The 21,562-nt window shown below is 38.2% G+C and overlaps 1 protein-coding gene across 3 annotated transcripts in view; it reads right to left on the bottom strand.

The window, feature by feature from the left end:
- gulp1a (GULP PTB domain containing engulfment adaptor 1a) overlaps nt 1–21,562 on the bottom strand; it is an 86,353-nt gene that overhangs the window by 44,087 nt on the left and 20,704 nt on the right. For all 3 annotated transcript variants that reach the window (XM_084907920.1, XM_084907919.1, XM_084907921.1), the window contains exon 2: nt 6,332–6,417. The gene's annotated coding sequence lies outside the window, so the exon portion shown is untranslated. The remainder of the gene's footprint in view (nt 1–6,331; nt 6,418–21,562) is intronic.

The following is a 21,562-nucleotide window of genomic DNA, read 5'->3' as shown; positions in this document are numbered from 1 at the left end:
ATGATGCTCCATTCCAACCCTATAGATACCTGAACATAAAACACAAATTATTTAGAAGGAATTGGCTGAAATGTTAAAGATGGGACTAACAGAAGAGAAGAAAGACGCGTCTACACGGTTCTGTGTTGACTACTGCAAAGTGAATGAGGTGTCACAGTTTGATGCTTAGCCCAAGCCCCAGCTCCATGAGCTCCTGGAACAGTTAGGTCAGCTTGTTCAGAGTCCCCATGGACCGGGTCCTGCTTCCATGCGCTGCATATGCTGCTGCTGACATCATCATCTATAGTGACACCTCGGTGGAGTGTGCAGTGGGTGGCTGCGGTCATGGAGTTCCTGAGGCAGGCTCACAGCCAAACCGAAGAAGTGTGTGGTAGGATGGAGGAAGATGCACCCGCAGGTGAAAAAACAAAAACCAAAAAAGGCCATCGCATCCTGCTTACATCCCAAGACCAAAGAGAGGTAAGGTTCTTGGGGCTGGCGGGTTACTACTGCCGATTTGTGCCTGGCTTTGCAGAGCTCACCAGCCCCTTAACCGATTTCACCTTAAAAGGTGCCCCAGATCTGCTGGACAAAGCAGTGCCAGGCAGTGTTTGTGCAAGTGTATAGGGCCCTCTGTGTGGAACCCCTGCTCCACACACAAACAAACCAAACACAACTAGCAGATGTCATACTGTGTGTCCATGATGCCGGGTTTGAGGACTGGGGACGTTACAGTGACACATTGATTTAATAAGAATGTGTAATAAGTGTGTTTTTGCCTTTTATGTCGGACATGTTTTTCTCTAATAGATGTCTTTGTAAAAAACAAAACAAAAAAAAAAAACCCACACAAATAAACAAAACATAGAAGGGTTTGTTATTAAGCCTTCCAAATGGCAGATCTTTTACAGTGAACATCCATGAAAAATGTATGTAAAAATTGAGGCGGAAATGCAGTGTGACTCTGGCTTTATGGTTAATGGTAAGCTGCTTACAGAGTACTAACTGAGCATCAGATAATGAATCCTGGATGAGTACTTAGTAAAATATGCCACAGATAACCGAACGTTATTGTCACCAATTCAGCAGCCAGCCACTGTGAAATATCGTCTGGCATTTAATAATGACTATAAAAAGTACAGTACTGTGCAAAGGTCTTGAGCCACTTCTCACTGCTTTATAAATTGGTAGGAAAATGGGAAATATGTGCAGCAATTTATTGAAATATAAGGCAAAAATAGAGTTACAGGCACAATTCTAATTGAAAGCCACAATTCATTATGTTGACTTTTAATTTTTCTACTGAATTTCTTCAAGTAACCTTCAGGAATAGTTTTCCAGGCTCCTTGAAGGGACATTCAAAGCTCTTCTTTGGATAATTTTGCTTTTTTGTTCTGTTCTCTGTTAAAAGGACCTGCACTGCTTCAATAATGTCGAGGTCTTGGCTCTAGAGAGGCCAGTTCAAAACTGATAATGTTCCACTGTGTGTTTTGCTATCCAACTATGCTTTTACTGCATTGGCAGTGCATTTGGAATCAAGTGAAGCTGGTGACAATCAGCTGTTTTCCAGATGGTTCTGCAGATCAAAATCTCATGTAATTTTCTAATTCCATCAGTTGTTACAAGATCTCCAATACCACTGGCTGAAATGCAGCCACCACCATGTTTTATAGGTGGTTGTAGAAACTCTTTGTTGTACCTGTCTGTTGGCTCTTTGGGACCAAAATATAAAGAAATGAGGGGCAGCTGAAGACTTTTGCCCAGTACTGCATTATTTTGCAAATCATGTTGCATGTTACCTTTGACCTCTTGCCTATAAAATGTCATCACTTCATAATTTTTGTACATTTGCGTTGAAATTTTGTCATAATTAGCAAATGAATTCTGGAATTATGTTTAAATTTATACTAATTAATAAATTTGGCCATAACTGTCTTGGGGGATATAAAACATCTACCAAGATAGTACCAATTTCAAAATGAATGGAAGTGAACCTTTATGTGAAAAGTAATTATATTCCCTCCAGATGCTCCTGGGGTATTATATTCACAAGAATGAGATAGATATGAGGTTACAGTGACCATCAAAATCAGTACACAAGGGAAGCTTTGGTCCACAGCAAGCACTGTGATTCAATCAAAACCTATGTGCGGTACATCAGTCTCATGTCTTGCACTTGAACCATGTTGAACTGCACTGCCCCTTTTAAATAAATAAATTCAATACAACCAATCCACAGACAATGAACTCTACATCTGCGTAGGTTAAAAAAAGAAACCCAAAAACTATTTATGCAGACTCTGTAATAAAAACATAGTCATGTAATCTGAAAGAATACAGACAACCCGCCACCAAAATGTAGTTAAGAGAAGTCTACAAAGAATTACTTGATGGGAAACAACGGGGAGTAAACGCTCAAGAAAACTTCACAAACTAGAATCCTATTACAGCATTAATGCAATAAAGCTTTTTTAGTGCTGTAGTTTTCACGTCCCACGAATTCCCAGCCTAAAATCCTAACTGCAACGCAAAACCTTAATCTAAATTGGCAACTCAGAAGGTCGAAACGATTTCCTGACATTTTTAATAATGTGCCCACAAAGCTAGTACTGTTTATGTCATAATGTTATGGGAAAGAGTTTCAAATGGTCTGGCATGCATAAGAATTTTGCATCATTGTGTTTGTGGAAGAAAATAAAATGCAAAGGACATTTTTTGGCAAACTACAACTGGTCAAAGAGCTTATGAACAGCTTCCCAAATGCCTGTCACCACATTCATGTTCACAATGTGGACTGCGGGGAAACCAAAACCTGTGCTTAATCTCTACACAGTATCTGGCAACCCAGGCTAGAATAGTTCTACAGTAACACACCACTCCTCCAAAAACCACAGACTGAATTTTAACTTTAGACCCATCAGTGGGTGCATTTTCTAACCTTTTTAGACCGCCCAGAACAATCTAGAATTGGTTCACTTCCTTGAATGCATGCAAGAGAGTTTAATTGCGTAAAATAGCGCATATGTGATTTAGGTGTGAGGGGAGCAGATTCTCTAGTTTAAGCTCCGATGGAGGAGCCTTGGTTCTGACTGGAAAGTAAATGTGAATTCCTGGGGAAAGGAAACAGCTGAGCAAGCACTGTATATCTGAAGGGGCATGGCAGCTTCTCCAGAGTGTTTGGATAAAGACTGTACAGATCTGTCTAGAGCCGTCATCTAAAGCAATGATGAATTAATGCTTATACTGCATCCCAGCCAGTGACAAGTATGTCCACTGTTTTTGTCCAGCACTGGCATTTTCTCCCCTTTAATCACTCCAGGTTTCACAATATTCAGACCCTCCAACGCTCTTCAAATAAAGCAAAAATTCAAGTTTAAAACACGATCATTTTGGGGAAAAAATACAGAAACCAATAGAATGGACAGAAACCCATAGTGAGCAATGCAGTACACAATAGCAGGTAGTCATTATATTTTCAATTGCCTCTGGATTGCAGGAATTTTTCACAGGAATTCAAACGCTCCTTTATTAGCGGTGACACACTCGTAAATCTTAAAGAAGGATTCATTTATGATCCAACTCTATCTCAATAATTTACCTCTAATCTACACCCCTGTTTCTGCATGATAAGACATTCTCCTGCTTCAACATAAAATCAAGCCAAAGTCATTTATACATGGCCATATTTTACTGTTAGTAACTGCTCTAAATGTACTGACTACATTAGAAAGCAGGGAAAGCTTTAGGATTATGTTTACTCTCACAAACACTCAAAACGTCCTACAAGGCAAAGCACTCAATATGAACCAAAAGGTTAACAGAAGCTTAAATTGCTCTTATACAATGAATGATTCACTTTTAAAATAAAAAGTCTCCAACTTTAATTCATAAGTAAGGTGCTGCCACAGAGGGATGCTACTCTAAAGTCTAGCTTTAAAAAAATAATGCCAAAACCCATCAAAACTACAGCTTTACAGAAAGTCTTCTTCCTCTTTATCGTCATGTCCTGACTGTCTGCATATCAGACCCCATCTGCCCAGACTGTCTCCAAAATAATACCTTGCAGAGGTTTACACATTCACCTAACAAGCAAAAGATTCCTGGGTCAGTCTCCGGAGGATACCCAAATCCCTTGGGCGCTGGGTCAGGAAGTGATCCCATCAGAATAAGGAAGCAGCCTAAATGTCTGTGAAGGTTCTCAGTCATCCAGGTCATCGTATTCTAAGTAGCTTTAGGCTGCTTGCAGTATTTGTTTAGACTTTTTAGCTCAAAGAGTAAGAAAGCTTGGTTGTAAAAGCTTTTTTCTTGGGATCATGATTTTATCTTTGATTTTTACTGAAGAATACTGATAATAGAAATGAATATTAAAAGAAAAAAAAGAGAAAGAAAAGAAAGAGCTCTAACACTAACTTGCATCTTATCTGGAGGCCACCAGATAGCGATAGCTGTGGTTGTAAAAAGATCTCCAGTCCTACAGAAGCATACGGGAGAGCAGCTTTCTGACCTCACCTCTGTAAACACTCATTTTGTACCACAGCGAATAGAAAAGGTTCTACTTTGTAAATGGTAAATAGACTGGTTCTCAAGTAGTGCTTCTCAACTCTACTTGATCGCTCAAAGCACTTTATACAACATCTCTTTCACCTGTTCATACAATCACTTTTTTCTGTGCTTTTTCTACCCAAGTGCTTTCTGTCTATTCATTCATACTTCAATAAAGGCATCAGAGGACAAAATCCCAAGGATACTTAGGCATGCAGGACAGAGCAGGATGGATAATGATTTGTCAATTGCCAACCATTAGCCAGTGAGCGCGCCAGTTACAGTCAGACCCTGTGCAAAATGGGAGAAGTTACTGTCTCAGTGGTTCTGGCCCTACTGTTACTTTTATTTACTCATGCCTATACCGAACATTTATTATCCCCCAAAGATTTACGACTCACCTTAATCCCCCAAAGACAACCCAGTCAGAGGCGTTGAGAGGAGGGCTTATTTTTGTGGAATTGCCTTAGAGTACTCTCACAAAAAAACATCTAGTGCCTCTCAATAAATAAATTGCAGCCAAGTTTCACCTCAGCTAATCTGAGTCACTGAACTTGACCTCTTGGTTGTGTTTGTAGTGGCAGCATCATTTTTACAATTCAGTAACAGTTCAGACCTGCTTGCAGGGTGCTGATCAGAACTAACAGCCACTCCAAGGAATCCAGTTTTGCTGAGTGAACTGTAAGTGGTGTCACTAGTACTAATTGTCATCTATCAGTGTAAAGTGGACCCATGCTAGCATAAGCTGATAATTTAGCACTCTACCCTCTTGTTCAAATACGGCCAAGTATGGTTCCCAAAAGACAAAATGAAAGCAGGTATAATGCCATAGTTGAGTCTTCAAAAAAAAACAGGTGACTTCCCAGTGGATATATCCAACTTTTATAGGCAGTGTATGATTTAAACACACAAGAGGATTTAATATAAACAGTTCATCATACAGGGGTAATAAAAGTTGACTACTTAATAAATTGGTACTTGTGGTTTGGACAACATCTAACAAGCTACAGCTTATATTAGTAATGACAGCTCACGGCGGCTGCTCATCACGGTAAACCAACATAGTTTGTGGCAGGCAGGTTCTCCGACTGAGCAGCAGTCACAAACATTGCCTGAGCATGAGAGATGAAGAGATTTGTCACTGTAAATGCAGCTGATAGGAATGCAAGAAATGTCTAAGCTGACTAAACCTGGCGTTAAACAAAAACTGAAGCAGAACAGTTCATGAACAAGTATTATCAATAGGCAATTAAGTCGTTTCCAAATCTGCACAGCAATAAAAATGCAGCTTATTTTACTTCGACGTCAGTTCATATATTTTGTGACTTACAGGTGTGCATATGAGAGGGTTTCAAAAACTTCTGGGAACCACTGACCTAGAATATATGGACAGCAACATAACAGTGTATATCATTCTATAATATTTTCCAGCACTGCATGAATTTGAAAGATGTGCTTCTAAAGGAAAAAAGAATCAAAATGTCACCGGTGAGCATAAATACATTTTTTTAAGAAAGATAAAAAACATGGCATCGGACTGTCGCCTCACTCCTGTCTGCGTTTATCACAAAGCAGCGGAACCATGACGACAATATACACAGCTGAATTATGTGTCAGAGCTGTAGGTGTGATTGCTAACATATGCCATCTACCGTCTCCCACAGTCACAGTGATATTCACTGTTCAGAACAATAAGCACGTGCATTAGCACGATCTCAAAGGAAGAGGATTGAAGCATGCTGGATAACCATGACGACACATAATTATAACTTCACAGACAGCTCGGAAGATAGCTGAAAATGTTTCTTACTGTTACTGTAGACTGTTGATGTTCAGGTGTTTTTGTTGTGAGTCACTCATCTAAAGGCTGATGGCTGCTCATTAGTGCTGCATCATCTGTAAATAGAAAGAAATGAGAAAAAAAAACACTTAAGACTCAAGCTTTCAGAGATGAAAGATTATTCCTGCAGGTCTACTCTCTGATTACATCAAGCAGAAATCCATATCTTTGCATCTAAGACTCTTTCCCCGTATCCAGGTGATCCTCAATTCTTTAAGTTACCTAGCTGACAACTTAGCATGCAACCCTTTCAATTAAACATGAAAAAGAAAAGCAAAACACACATGCACCAGCGGCTGACATGAGTGGCTGTCTACATCAATACAAAGCCATGGAGGAAGAAGGACAAGTTTAAACTTAGGCTGCACACATCCAATGCAAATCCTTCCAATACCCTTGATAAGTAAGAAAAATGCATGTACTGTGATTGTCCAAAAGACCATTGTGAGCAGTCAGGGGAAAAGTAATAAATAAAAAAGATATATACAAATAATACAATCAGTGCATACATAGACTGTGCAAGCATAGTTATTATAGGTGCTGACTTAGCTTCCAGTGCAATCAAGCACCCTGAATTTTGTCTCATTTCTCATTTCCAATGCTATAATGTATTTTTATTCATTCAGACTACTGGATTTACAGCACCGACCCAGCTGTAGAGATTTGTTGGTCTTTGGTGTTTATCAATGGTTTAAAGAAGGCAAACACATTGATCACTCACTCTCAAAAATAAAAAGTAAGAAAAAAATCAATGCTGCACTGATCTGGCAATCAGAAAACGAAAGCTGTATGATGGCTGAACCCATTTTATACACTCTGATGCAAGTTTTGTCTTTACAAGTAGCACAATCTCCAACTTCATACCTTCTACAACAATCCCAGTCTGAGTTAAAGAAAACAAAGTATTGAGTTTTTAGTCAACTTTACAGCCAGTAAGAAAAAAAAAAAGAAAAATACACTCATAACAAACTAACCCCTTTAAAGATGAATGATACCCGTCTGCACTCTGCAGTGATTACATTAAGCAGACATCTATATATTTCTTCCTTGTCCATCTACATGTTGTGTATTAAAACAATCTAAGAAAAGCAATTTATAGACTAAAGCATTTAAGACTGCTTTTCTCACTGAAATCATCCAAGTCATACAGAGGCTCTTCACAGTAATTTATTGGTAGGTGGAAGGCAATAAGCAACCACTGGGGTGTAAAAAATACTAATAATAATGAAAACAAACACTGCAATCAGTCAATAAGGATATAACTGAAAAAGTGGGTGAAATATATTTTTATTACATTAGTTCGTGCCCGATGAATGAGGTGCAGACTTAGCTCATGGTGTAATCAAGCACCATGAGCCTGGTCTCATGTCCAATACCTTAAACTATTTTTATTCATTCAGACTATTGGATTTACAGCACCGTCCCAGCTATAGAGATTTGTGGGCCTTCAGTGTTTATTAATGGCTTAAAGAAAGCAAACAAACACACTGATCAATCACTCTCAAAAATGCAATGTTGAAAAAAAACAGGGAAAATCAACGATATGCTTGTGTGGCACTCAGAAACCAAAAGCCATGTGACAGCTGAGCCCATTTACTAGAACGCCACGTCTGCTTTGCCTTTATAAGATCTGCAATCCCAAGTTTCTCCTAAAGTGAATCTTGTTTTTACATTTTATCACAGAAGTGGAGATTCTATCAAACCTTCACTGTATTGTGACATTTTTCAGCATGATATCAGAGTTCAAATTAGCACTTCAGAAAGGACACACTCGAGATTAAAGTGTGCTGTCTGCACATTTGATAAATGAGGGCCAAAGTTTTCTATTATGTGTTAGCCTGTAGTAATGCATAGTTATCATAAAAGTGCCTGAGGAATTTGTGGGGAAATGACATTCCGAGATAGATTTAAAGGGCACAGACTGTGGAAGGTGTTGCATTAATTTGAGCTAGGTGACTTCCCCCTGTGAGATTTTGTTGATATATACACTGCTGGATATGGAAATACAGGTTTTGCAATTTTAAAGTCAGCATGTGAGGCATTTCTGGCAACACAGATGATACAATAGTCAGCGTACTGTATGAGGTCAGACCTCGAGCAACACTAATAATATCTTAGAGCAACCTTCTTGCTAGACTTCTGACCTTAATTTGTAAATATGTGAGAAGCTAAAGAAGCCATATCACAGACAAGATAAAACAAAAAACTTTTCAAATAGTTAATGTAGTTTGGAACATTGAACGATAAGATTTCTCATTTCGGCACATTTAGTGAGAGGAAATTTTACACTATCCAGCTATTGAGACCATATAGTCAAAAAGAGCAGCTAAGCTTTTAGTATTATCATGTTTCAGCAGTACATATATCTTTGCATCGTATGTATGCTATGTATATATAAATAGAAAATAAAAAAGGGCTTCAAGTCCAACCTTGTGGTACACCACAGGTAATGTGAGCTACAGGTGATGAACTGTTACCCATGTTGACAGAACTTGGACTTTTGAAGTAAGCTAACAAAAGCAAAGTGGCTAAAGATAAAGCTATCCAGAGCACAGAGGCAGCCAAAAACCAGAAGCCTCGGTATGAGCAATGGATCAAAGAAGTTATGAGGGAAACTACAGAGACTTTTATCTGTTGAAGTTATAAACATAACGGAAAGTGATGTAACTGCTTTTTTTTTTGGCAAGGTAAAATATGCCAGGCAAAGGTGGGAGCACAGCAGCTCACTGTCAGTTAATTAACTGTACCTCTTATCAGCAGCAGAGCACTTCATTTTTGATTATTTAAGCGAGAGATCCTGTAGCTTACTCTGGTTTATAAAGTTTAATCATTACATTTATTATGAAAATAATATTTTGCATTGAAGAAAAGTATATTTTTTGTTTGTATATGCTATCAGTTTTATATACAAAAAAAATCAAAATGTGCAAAAAGTGGTACTGGCAGGTTAAACTTACAAAACAATGGAATGGGTCAAGAAAATTCCAATTGGTGCATCTCTACTGAAAAGCAAAAGAAATACATTAAATACATTAAAATACATTAAATATATTAAAAAGAAAGACATTATATATGATTTTATTCATATGTACCTTCAGTGAAACTTCATGTCTTTTTTTTAGCTTTTGACTTTGTATCTAAATCTCAACATTGATTCAATTTCTTGATTAGTGGTTTTCTGTCTGTTGTGGGTGGTTTCACAGTTACAGGTAATACCATATTTGGGGCATAAATTGGTATCACCCAACTATAATATATACAGGCCAAAGGTATATTTATTTATATTTTAAGTAATAGATTTTATGCATTTTATGCATTTCATTATCTGAAACTATATGACCACCTAGAAGGACACCAACAACTATACTTGTAGTTGATAAGCATACTTGACAGTGATTTTATCTGATAAGTTGTCTATAATGTTTCATAATGACTGGGATTGATGTCACATGAAAAATCTCACACTAAAAGTGCAGAGTTTGAGTGTTTGACTTATTCCTCTCATCTATGCACACTGGTGGCATGTGAAGTTCTGCCAGAAACCTCTATGTATTTCTTAGTGCTGCAAGTCCACCGTTCTATCACAATGTATCAGGAAAAGTCCATTTTTGGCATACAGAGAAACAAAAACAAAAACTTCATCATGAAAACCTGCACTAGTTTAGATAAGGAAAAGTTTCAGAGATGAAAAAGAGATGTATTCTCTTAGATTCAAAACTCAAAATCCAACCCCTCTCTCCTCTCTTAAAATCTAATTCTTCCCTTCTCCATGTTGCCATTTCCATCTCAGCAAAAACAAAGGTGACATGATCAAATTTATCCCCTCTCCAGCTAAGAAATAATGCAAAATGGATTTTCTTCAGCAATACTTTCTCACCTTTCTGGCTTCCCACAGTGTGTATTATACTGAATAACAGTGGTGAATGGAATAACAAACAGCCTGTCATTTCCATATCCCCTCAAGCACTAAGTTTATGTTTCAGAAATGTGGCCTTACAAAGCAGAGAGTGGAATCTTATTAAGGAAACAGGTGTTTAGGTTGTAACAGTTACCATCAAATGTAGGTTGTAAACAGTCCAGTTATTTAAATTAAAAGTGATATCTACCGAGGAGGCAATGCAGTACCCTGCACAAAAAAATGTTTAAAGAAAAAAAAAGCCTACAATGACAGGCTTCAGTCCAAGCATGTTGGTAAAGCACGTGCAGGAATATGACAGAGGATCACGGCACCATTCTGATGAAATTAATTTATTCTGCTCCTCCTCATTAGGAGAAAGCCAATCACCCAAAAATCATAATTAAAATATGATGACAGCGAGAGGCTTGAAGTCACAAGGACAGGGGTGGGTGACTTGTTATGAAAGAGCGAGGTCTGCTGGATTAATCCTCTTAGGCAAGTTTTGACAGCTAGGCAGAAAGTGGACTCAAAAACAAACTATGAAACACGCCTTGATCTGGAATTCCAAGTAAAGTCAAGTTTATTCATATGGTCCAATATTAAACATGACTCAAAGGGACTTAGAGGCTCAGGACATGAACCCAGCTCAACTTTTTTAAGAGAAGAAAAAACTTCCAAAATAATACAAAGAGAAAGTATTCATACGAGTATAATCACACAAGAGGATTACAATTAGTGTAATAGTAAATCTGACACAGTATATTTCATCTAATCAAGTCAGAGTGATATGCCCCATGGAGGAATGAAACAAGTCAAATTAAATCTTGCAATAACTTCTTCAAAATATGCCAGAAGCTGTTGACCACCAGACAGAAAAACAAGTGGATAAAGTAATTGCGGAGGATGTGTGTTTCTAAATGGTTGAGGTCATGGTGGGGTAGCATCTACCATCCTGACCCATATAATAATCCTCTTTCAAAAATAAACTCTTCTAAACGTATTGAACCCTTTTTCTCCCTCTGGGCTCCATAACGAAAGTTTCCTGATAGCAAAACACCATCATGTGAGCAGCAGCACAGATCCAGTACCAAACATGCTGGAAGTGGTAGATAAGAGACAGAGGATATCCAGATAGCACCAGACTGGGTCTAGCCCATCTCACTTCCTGAGGGGCAGGACTCGGCGTGCACTGGGCAGATGTCAAGGTTTTAGTACAGAATGTGCAAGCTGGCATTAACATCTTGAAACCCGCAGTGTTCTGACCCAAACACAGAAACTTCAGACAGCTTTCGACAGCTTTCTTGGAAGCGTTTGAGAAAAAAGCCAGTACAGGGACTCTGTGACTTGTAGGCTTTGTAAATGGCTCATTCTTCATGCTACATTAGGGTTTCCACAGCATTAAATGACAACGGGAAAAGATTATGTATGTGTGCTTTAAATAACACCACTATGAATTGATACAGAATACCATATGAAGCTTTATGGGATGCTGTAATAGAGATCATGGCTTAATAACAGTTTTAATTTTATATCTTTGATGATTAGATCACTGATAATCCCAGTAATGGAACTGTCATTCATGTTTATACTATTTATATGAAAGTGGGTCACAATTTATTTTGGCTGGGACAGAATTTTTGTCACCAGTTTTTGCAAAGATGGTACTGGATACACTTGTACACTGGAGCCAAGGAGAAGAAGAAAAACACGTAATTAGAAATGAAATATCCCTTATTTGTTGGTATTACAAAGGCGAGATGAAAACAAATGCTCTAGGTAAAGCATAATAGACAATAAAATTGGCTTCAAAAAATTTGGCCATCAGCCATTATCAATGTTTTAATCAGACACATTGCTAGCACCCTCAGTCTGTTACCAATGAACAGATGCAGTAGACTGTTATCATAAATTCTAATCAATGATAAACACAGCAGAGCAGATTATGCAGACATGTAAAGAAAAGTCCAGTTGTAATTGTTATTGTAAAATGATTTACGTATGAAAGGTTTAGTTTAAGCTCTTTCAAACCATAAACAAGTAGTTTATTTTAACTAAACCCAACCAATGCCAAACTAAACACCATAAAAAAACAATAAAAGTAAAGAGTAGGGAAAACCACAAGTTAAAAAACCAGGCAAGGGAAATTAGAAAGATGGGTCTTAGACTCACATGCTCAGTTGAAGGTTGAACTGAATATACTTCCTAATGGAGACTAACGCCATTTCAAAGCAGAAACACTCCCACTGGCCATATTTATCAGGACTGAAAACAGCTGGTGATACTGGCCATTTAATGAGCTGGTGAAAATCTGTAAGAAGAATCAGCCTTTCTCAGCAGCATTTTTTTTAGCAAATCCCAGCTTGTTTGGAAGTTAGGGGCAAAGGGCATGGCCAGTCATGATACTGTTTCTCTGGCGCAGATGGCTTTAAGCATGGTAGATTGAGGCTGGACATTTCAACCTCAAAAGAGCCCTGTTTGACTGAGCCACGTTGCATTTACTTCTGTAGTTTATGCAACAATAAAGCAAGCACAAGCATGTCTGAGAGCGAGAGCCGTGTGCCAGCATGCAATGACGATATAGTATCTAAACTGCTATTGTTTAAAAAGGGAGCTACTTTAACAACCTCCAACAATACACAAGAAAGCTGTTCCTGCTAAAGGTGAAAACAACAAACTTGTTTCCCCACTTGAGCCAAAAACACACCATTCAGTACACCCAGGCTACGAGGGAGGAGATACTAGCAGCTGGCAACCCAACCCAAAAGATGCACATCACTGAGCATTACTGGAGCACTCACAAGCTCGATTCCATATGACTGGAAGAGCAAACAGTGGGTGGAAATTACTGATGAAGTAACACGGTGGAAAAGCAGGGCTTTAAGAAGCTGGTTAAATGCTTAACTCAAGGGAAAACATCCCAGGTGGAAAATATGTTTCTGTTTTATTATGTGACAATGTTGTGCCGGATCCTGAAGAGTTAAAGGGTTAAGTTAGTGTTAAACTGTTTAATAGTAGTAGGATCATTGTAGTGTTGCTTAAAATTCCCAGAGTAAACACTACCTAGGTACTTTTTGTGCGTACACTGACTTATGTTGTGTCACTGGATATAATGCGATGTCACTAATGTTGCACGATATTGCTGCTGCTGCTGGCTCCTTGTATCAATATAAATCTCACTTTAAATTAGTTACTGTCACCAGTGACAGAAGCATATTGGAAAAGAAGGACAGAAAATGCCCTTTATTTACTCATAAACGCTGCTGCCTGCGAACTCCGAGCATCAATAAAACATTCAGCTTTTTCCTTTTTTCTACATCATGAAATTTCAGTACTGCAAATTTTCTCGAGATCATTTTGAGGCTATATTGCCCATTGTGAAATATGTTATTGCATGTTATTCTTCTTTTGAACAGCCATTATTATTAATAAGTAGAAAAAAGGACTTTAAAGATAATTATTTTAAATTACTCTGAAATAACCACTCATGTCCAAACATCAGTGTATTTGGTTGAAGATATACACATTAAAGTTACAACAGCGCCGAGCCACACTTTCATGTAGTACCACTTTCTACCACAAGATACTGTAGCAAGTCAACTAACAACACATCGTGGGTGGTATGGGGAAGGAAATTCTTTTGAAGAAATGGGGGTGGAGCTTGAAAGAAATAAGTGTTAAATAAATAAAAAACAAAACAATTAAAAATAAAATACCTCACACAGTCCCTGGTGAAATGCTGTCCCCAGATGGTGAAAGTTTTAGTTAATGCCACAGTGTTTAAAAACAGCTAGCAAATGCACAATTAAATCCCGTTCCCAAGATTTGGGATACATATGAGCAAGTTCAGTGCAGTGCAGCGGAAGCGGATGATCTGCTGTAAGAACACCTGTAAGAAGACGATGACCAAGGAAAGTGCATGGGAAATACAAGAATTAGAACAACTCCAACTGTGACCCTAGAAGAAGCAAGTGTTAGATGGATTCATGTGCACATGAAGATTAAACATGGATGCACCCAGGTATTCATGGGAGTATACGCACATAACGGCAGATGTAAATCCTGCTTTGCAATCACTCCTTAGAAACACAGCTCAAGCTTTATGCTGATTAGCATCTATTTCACGTCATGGTGTTTACAGCAGTTTGTGTTGATTTTGTATTTGTTTGAGTTGAATCGTCCAGTAAATTATTGGCAGAAAGAAGGCAAAAATGTTCAGTGTGTAAATACCACTGGGAGGGGAAAATTGAGTTTAGCATATAATGAATAAAACAAGGTCTGAATAAGTCATTTGAAAGTGGAGAAGTACTTAAGAGATGGGAACTGTTTTTTATCATTATATTATACTGAATCCCACAAGATCTACCAGCACACACACACACACACACACACACACACACACACACACACACACACACACACACACTTTGCTGCAGAAAAAGCTGCATCCCTTTCGGTGAGAACCTACAGCAGCTTTAATGCACAACCTGACCTAGTTAAGGCACTAACTGATATTCCTTGTCAACCTCAGACAAGCTAGGCTGAACTGTATTTCCACACGTGCAAAGAAACCTTAATCAGCCTGCCCCTCAGTGTGCACAGAGCGAGACTGTTGGCTGACATGGAGAGCAACAAGGGGATTTGTATTATTGATAAAACATTACCAGAACACCTCCCTGATTTGGAATAAATATAGAAGCACATCTCTGCTTCTGCTGAGCCAGCCTACCCAAGTACAATAAACTGTTTTACCTCTAAGTGTGGAAGTGAATTCTACTGTTTTCCTCATGTGGTTTCAGCCTTTTGACAGACAACAAATACCCCTGGCTGAGCATTAAACTCAAAGCTGAACAGATCTGTTCTACCATTGTCACTGTGTTAATACTCACAGAAGCACCTGTGCAAGTCAAACCAAAAGACAATGCTTTCTGCGAAAATCATCCTGGTGTGAGAAACAGTCTGCACTTAAATGTGCTTTTTGTAAGTGAATAACAAGAATGGTGCAAGAATGGTAAAGCACGTGTCAGTGGGGGTAGGCTGACACCTGGGTAATTGAGTATCTTTATCTTCTAAATTGAGTATCTTTATCTTCAATGTGAAGAAAACCTGTAATTAGAACTTAAATGTACATTTCAACAACTTTTTTAATAACAGTCACACAAAACTTTTATAATTTTCCCTTCATAACATCTTCTTCATTAAAAAGTTGTGTTTATTTATTTATACAGCACCAAACCACAACATAATAATGTATGTAACCTTATCTTTTCCACTGAGCAAGCAAGCAAAATAATATTTAAATGGTTCATTTCATTTAAGTTGGAAGTACAATGCAATTCAAAAAGTGGGAAAAATCCCAGCAGATCAGCAGTTTCTGAGATACTCAGATAAGTCCGTCTGGCACCAACAACTATGACTCAAATAACCTTTCTTCCTCATTCTGATGCTTAGTTTGAACTTCAGTAGATTGTCTTGACCATGTCTACATGACTAAATGCACTGAGTTGTTGCTATGTGACTGTGTTAATATCTAATCGGGCTGATGGCTCTATGACCATAAGATGTACACAAGATATAGCAAGTGACTATTAAAAATATTCACTTTGTCAACAAAAAGAAATGCACCAGTAGCATAGTAAAAATTATAAGATCCATAAGTTAAAATCTAATTTAAAAAAAGCAGAAATAAAATAAAATAGTAACTGGTAAATTGTAGTATACCAAAAGATGATGACCTCAGGGATCAATGACAGGTGGATGCCACTTGTTTCCCAGCTTTGCATTAAATTGATGTTATCCTTATGATTAGATTCATAATAAATTGAATCTACTTCACTGTAATTTCATACCATGTTGTGTACAGTTTAACTGACACTTGGAACACAGACATTTGTTTAGACTGACACTCTTTAAAATGAACTTGTAAGAAAGGAGTGGCTGTGAGAAAACATAAAGACTGTGTTTCTGCCAGTCTGTGGACTGATTTCAAATGAGAGCTTAGTGAAATTATGTGTCTGCAGAATTGCCTGTTTATGTCCTGTCCTCAACATTTTTTGCTAAACCATTGGGTGTTTGTGTTTGTCAGTGAAATACTCTGTATACTGCAGAACAGAAGAGACACAGGTGAGACAGTTATACAAAAAACCCAGAATGAGTTAATCGACACCAGACTCAATCACAGCTGTCATAAGGTGAGAGGTGGGACATCTGTCCACTTATTTTTACTATAATAGGCTTAATCCCTCCTATGTGAACAAGGCAGTCTTGTTGGACTGGTAGGTTCTTTTTCTGCATGTTGGAAGTAGGAAATAGATATGAGATGGACAGCACCTTCTAACTACACACCAGTGGAAACGCCTTCCTGCAGCCATTTTCAAATCCAAATTAAACTTTGCGTTTCCTTTGGTGCACTTAAGGAAACTTAAACCCACCAATGCACTGTACCCTCAGAAAAATAGATTTCTGGTCTTTATATTTAGGGTGGGGGAAATAATTATTTGATCTCCTGCTGAATTAATACTTTTACTCACAGAATCTAGTTTTTATGGTAGTTTCATTTTAATGTAGAGAGACAGAATATTAACCATTAAAATCCCTTAAAACACACTATATAAAAGTTATTTCGTTTCTTTGGAACTCAGCAAACTTACAAATTCAGCAGGGGATCAAACAACTGTTTCCCCAACTGTATATCACTATTTTATATAGTACTTTTACTTTTATTGGTTTCTTTTTTTTTCTTTGCTCAATGTTTACTTTTCAGTGCCTTTCAGTGGTCTAACGGTTTGCTTGGACTATGCACAGTAGTGACATCAAGTACTAAATCACTTTAAATGCACCTTCTCTTGATTATTAATCTCACCGTTTGCTTATGGCTGCTTTGTAGTTATAATTGTTCCACTAAACAATATACATTTTATATGTCGATTATAAAGGCTGAGCTTGAATAAACAGAATGTCTCGATTTATTGCCTCCTTAAATGACAGGTGTACAACATCTAAACACTCAGCCAATTGCTTTAGAGCCTCCATGTCACAGTGCTCATCCAGTGACAGCTCATACTCTAATTAGTGCAAACCAGTCAAGAGTAAGATTTTTGCTTCCCTTAATTCATCCAAGGGCTGGAAACACACAGAGACAAAGTTTGAGGCTCAACCAAACAAGGCTGTATACAGCAAACGCTGAACAACAGTTCATCTGTGATTGAAAGACTGTCGTCAGAGTTCCAAGTGACTCATAGTCTTTATCCCCTGTTTTTCAGAAAGTCCAAGAGTGGTACAGTGTCCTTATTGATAGCTGTTAGAAAAATGATCTCTCTCTCCGTATCATATCTTCCCAGAAAAAGAGCCCTTGCATTAAGGCAAGCACGGAACAGTCCAGTTAATCCACAGAAATCATAACCCTGACACTGGCATGTTGCTTCATTCATAAAAACAGACACCGAGTTGCTCTCCCACTCGCCGCACAGCTACTTCTACAGTAACAGGAGTATTATTGAAATCACGCTGAGACAATTCTGGTTGTTATGGCTTCGAGGACATGCATTCATGCCTAGCCTGTCAGACCACTCTAATTAATTCAGTTTGCCATGGTCAGAATGAAAGGGAAAAATCTTCCATCTGAGGACACAAAAATTGGACTCACTGACTTCCCAGGAATTATAGAATTGATTAAAAAATTTGACTTATTGTCTAAAAAGGCTTGGCTCCACACTGGTACTGTCAGGCTTTTCAGAAATGAGTCAAACCTCTTTAATCTTGTGCTGCAGGACTGTTTTGGGGGTTTGAGAGAAGCTGGTGAAGCTGCGTTTAGTTTTATATATTTCTGTTTGCTGGTACGCTCCACTGATTAGGTATACTTGTATATGAAGGTCATTATGTGCCATTCATCATGCTAAAAGCAAGACCGAATATTACATTTCTCTTTTTTTTTAATCCAAGACATCTGAATTTGTTAGTAGTAGCTGTTTGTTTGTTTTTTAATTGAGGTTTTTTAAAATAAGCGCAAGAAAAGCAAAATCCAGGCTGTTTTCCTTGCTTTTCTGTGAATATGCATTCCCTAAGAAGCCAACAGAGCGTATTAGCAAAGCAAAAGTTTTGCTTTCCTGCTTTTGGTCACATACAAACTGCTGCCTGTAAGTTAACACATCATTTTGTACTAAATGGACTGAAAAATGGTTCATTCAAGGCTGCTGTTAGACTGCCTTTTTAAGTCAAAATCTTTTTCTCCCACATGTCTCCCGGGGCCCAGTTGTCAATCGAGCACCACAGGGGTTCCTCTCTCTCCATCCTTGTTTCCTGACTGTGTCACTAACACCCCAAAAATCCTCTCATCTCGACAATCCTTTGCAGCTCTCCTCTGCAAACTCTCAGTGAGAAGTTATATATTTGTTTCTCTAAAGGATTTCCGAATTATTGCTTTTAATAAATAAAAAAACAACTTAAATTAAAAGTTACAGGGAAACAGAGCTGCGCTCCATTAAAACATAGTCTTCACAGTTACAGTATTGTGCTGTGAAAATGTGATACTCATTTAAAGAGTCAGACAGGTCTTCTAATGGCTCAATTCAGAGCTATAAACTTGTCAGAGAAGTGAAGATATTCTTCAGTGAGTCGAATCTGCACAGAGTCACAGAGAGGCTAAGCTGCATTTTTAGCACGCTCACATTACTGGTTCAGCGTGAGGTTAAACTCAGCAGTGGCTTTTACTCTGAATCTATTCTGGGAAAAGCGACCTTTTTCAGTCTGCTGACCTTTGTAAACATCACAGCTGCTGTGATGTGTTGACAGCTGGCTTCGGTTTTGATTTTGAATTTGACAAGAACGCGTTAGACGATAGGTTGGATCCACTGTGACAGCAAATCAGCTGTTTTCATTATCTTTATTGTCCACTGCACAAAACATTGTCAAGTGTGACACTCTAAAGACAGGGCAGTAGCAGTATTCTTTAGACTGAGCCCCTCTAATATAGTAAAACATGGAGACAAGTTGAGTGCTTGAGGGACATGGGATGAAGACTTTAAGCTTAGATAATAACACTCTTGTATTTAAGCACGTACTGCGAGGACAACGATTTTAATAGTGACACATCATGAAAGAAGAGTTAGAGTAGACAAGCAGGACACTTTAGAGACTTTATTCTTAAAGTCACCTTTGCACAAGAATGTCCTTGCAGTTGCTCACATGCTGAATGATAAACAGAAAATGGGGAGTTATAGCTCTAATATCACCTTTTAATGTGATCATTTCAATTAAAAAAATAATCAATATGAAATAGGTCTTTTCTAAATATGTGTAAAAGGAAAATACATCGCGTAGTGAATTATTTACAAATATTATATCTTGCACTGGCACATTACCATCATCTCTCCATCTGGTGGACAGTTAAGGCTAATGAGAAGTCATTAGCAGACATGTTTCTAATAGGATGCTTTGCCTGAAATGTGCAATTTTCTCGACTTAATTTTTCCTTGGCTTTGCACTTGTCATATTACGTGACTGGGAGGCATGATGGAAAAAATGACACACTTCTCCTTGTGAAACTGCGTTTATTTTTAGACTTTCCGTTTCATTCTGCACTTTATCACATCTTCCTCATCCACAGCTTCTCCAGCGAGGGTTATAATGATCATGAAACAAGAGAGCGAAGCAGCCAAACAAACGTCCGCGGTTTTGCTTCACACATCCAGTTTTCTTCTTCCTGAAACTACCCCACCCTCACTCCCCGCCTTGCTTGACCCAGTGCCACCGCTGCTGAGCTCTCATTACTCTAATAGAGGCGCTGATAGAACATAGAGAGATTGTAAAAGTTAAGTGCAGAAACTCAGTGCATGAATCAAACCTGGGGGATTATTTGACAGCCACAACAGAGAAACAGGAGATTGCGTCAGCTCTATAGCTAAATGCGGTCACTCTACTGATATGTTAGCGCTCTGAGGTAAATTAGCTAACATAGCATACGTGTGCACCAGTTTGAATTAAAAAATAAATAAATAAATGTTGTTAAATGAAAAAAATGTGTCTTCATGATTACTGAATAATAGTGTTTGAGTAATGGCTTTAATTATAGGGATTAGGTACTGGTCCGTGGCCATGGGGTTGAGGACCGCCACAGGTACTGGTTATTTTGAAATGTTTAGGCATTACTATAGCGACCAGAGAGCATTAAGGGGCAGAGAGGAGGATGTTACTCTCAGTGTTGTTGGTGCATTTCAGGAGGACACTGCTAATAAAGTTAAACAATTACACTGAATTCGTGTTTATTATTATATTTACAAAACACCACAGTTTTTATCTTGGTTGTATTTTATAGTGTTGTATTTATCCATGACACCTTAAAGGACTGGTCTGTGAAAGTATTGTCTGACATTAAACCGGTCTGTGGTGCAAATAAGGTTGGGGACTGCTGCTCTAAAAGGCACCAAAACTGCAAACATAACTATTTTCATTGGAGTTTGAATGGTCTCTTTATTCCAAGTTGCCACACTATAGTGGCAAGTAAAATTTGATTGGTATAGTGGCTATAGTGTTCATAGGTCTAGTCTTTGTACAAGCCTTCTCATTCAATGAGAACTGGATGGATGGATGGATGAATGAATGGATAGAATTTGTATATTTCTGCCCATCCCTGTATCCTACAGTCATGAACCAAACTTCACTAGAGTAGATTTCACTCAGACAAAGTAAGACAGATCTACTACTGACTTCAAAGTTCAATGCATGTATGGGCCACTGGCCAAAACAATCTGCCAAGGGGCTATCCTTCTTTGTCAGTGTACAGAGCAGCTTTGACAGGAAATGGCCTTGAGGGTAACTAAGCAAGCGAAACACATCTTCTGACTTCTTCTAGTTCATCTTGATTTAGTGCTTCAAATCAGGGTTCAGGATTCCTCCATTCTTACACTGACCTTAAACTCCCTATAGCACTGAATAACACATCTTCAAAAGCACCTCATCCAAAGTGAAGTGAAAATGGTTTGTTCACATCTTAACAAGTTATTATGCTTCACCAAACTGTTATCTCGCCTATCTATACGGCAGCTCATGCATGAAGCATATCTGTGGCTGGGCCAACTAACACTGGACCCATTACATTAATTCTTTATGAAGTACACTTGTCACACTCCAGATAACCTTTCTACAGCCTGTCAAGAACAGATGTCTGACAGAGTAGTGTGATGAGGAAAAAAAATGCATAATATATATATAAATAAACACATACTGTGTGCACTTGTACAAAATGAAATCTCCCCACTGGGATTTTCAGGTGAACAGCCATTTAAATGTGCTTATCAATCACTGTCATC

This window comes from Perissodus microlepis, chromosome 16 (genome assembly GCF_051167445.1).
Source record: "Perissodus microlepis isolate ML-2025 ecotype Zambia chromosome 16, ASM5116744v1, whole genome shotgun sequence".
NCBI classification, from domain to species: Eukaryota; Metazoa; Chordata; class Actinopteri; order Cichliformes; family Cichlidae; genus Perissodus; species Perissodus microlepis.
This window is presented reverse-complemented; position numbering and strand designations above follow the sequence as displayed.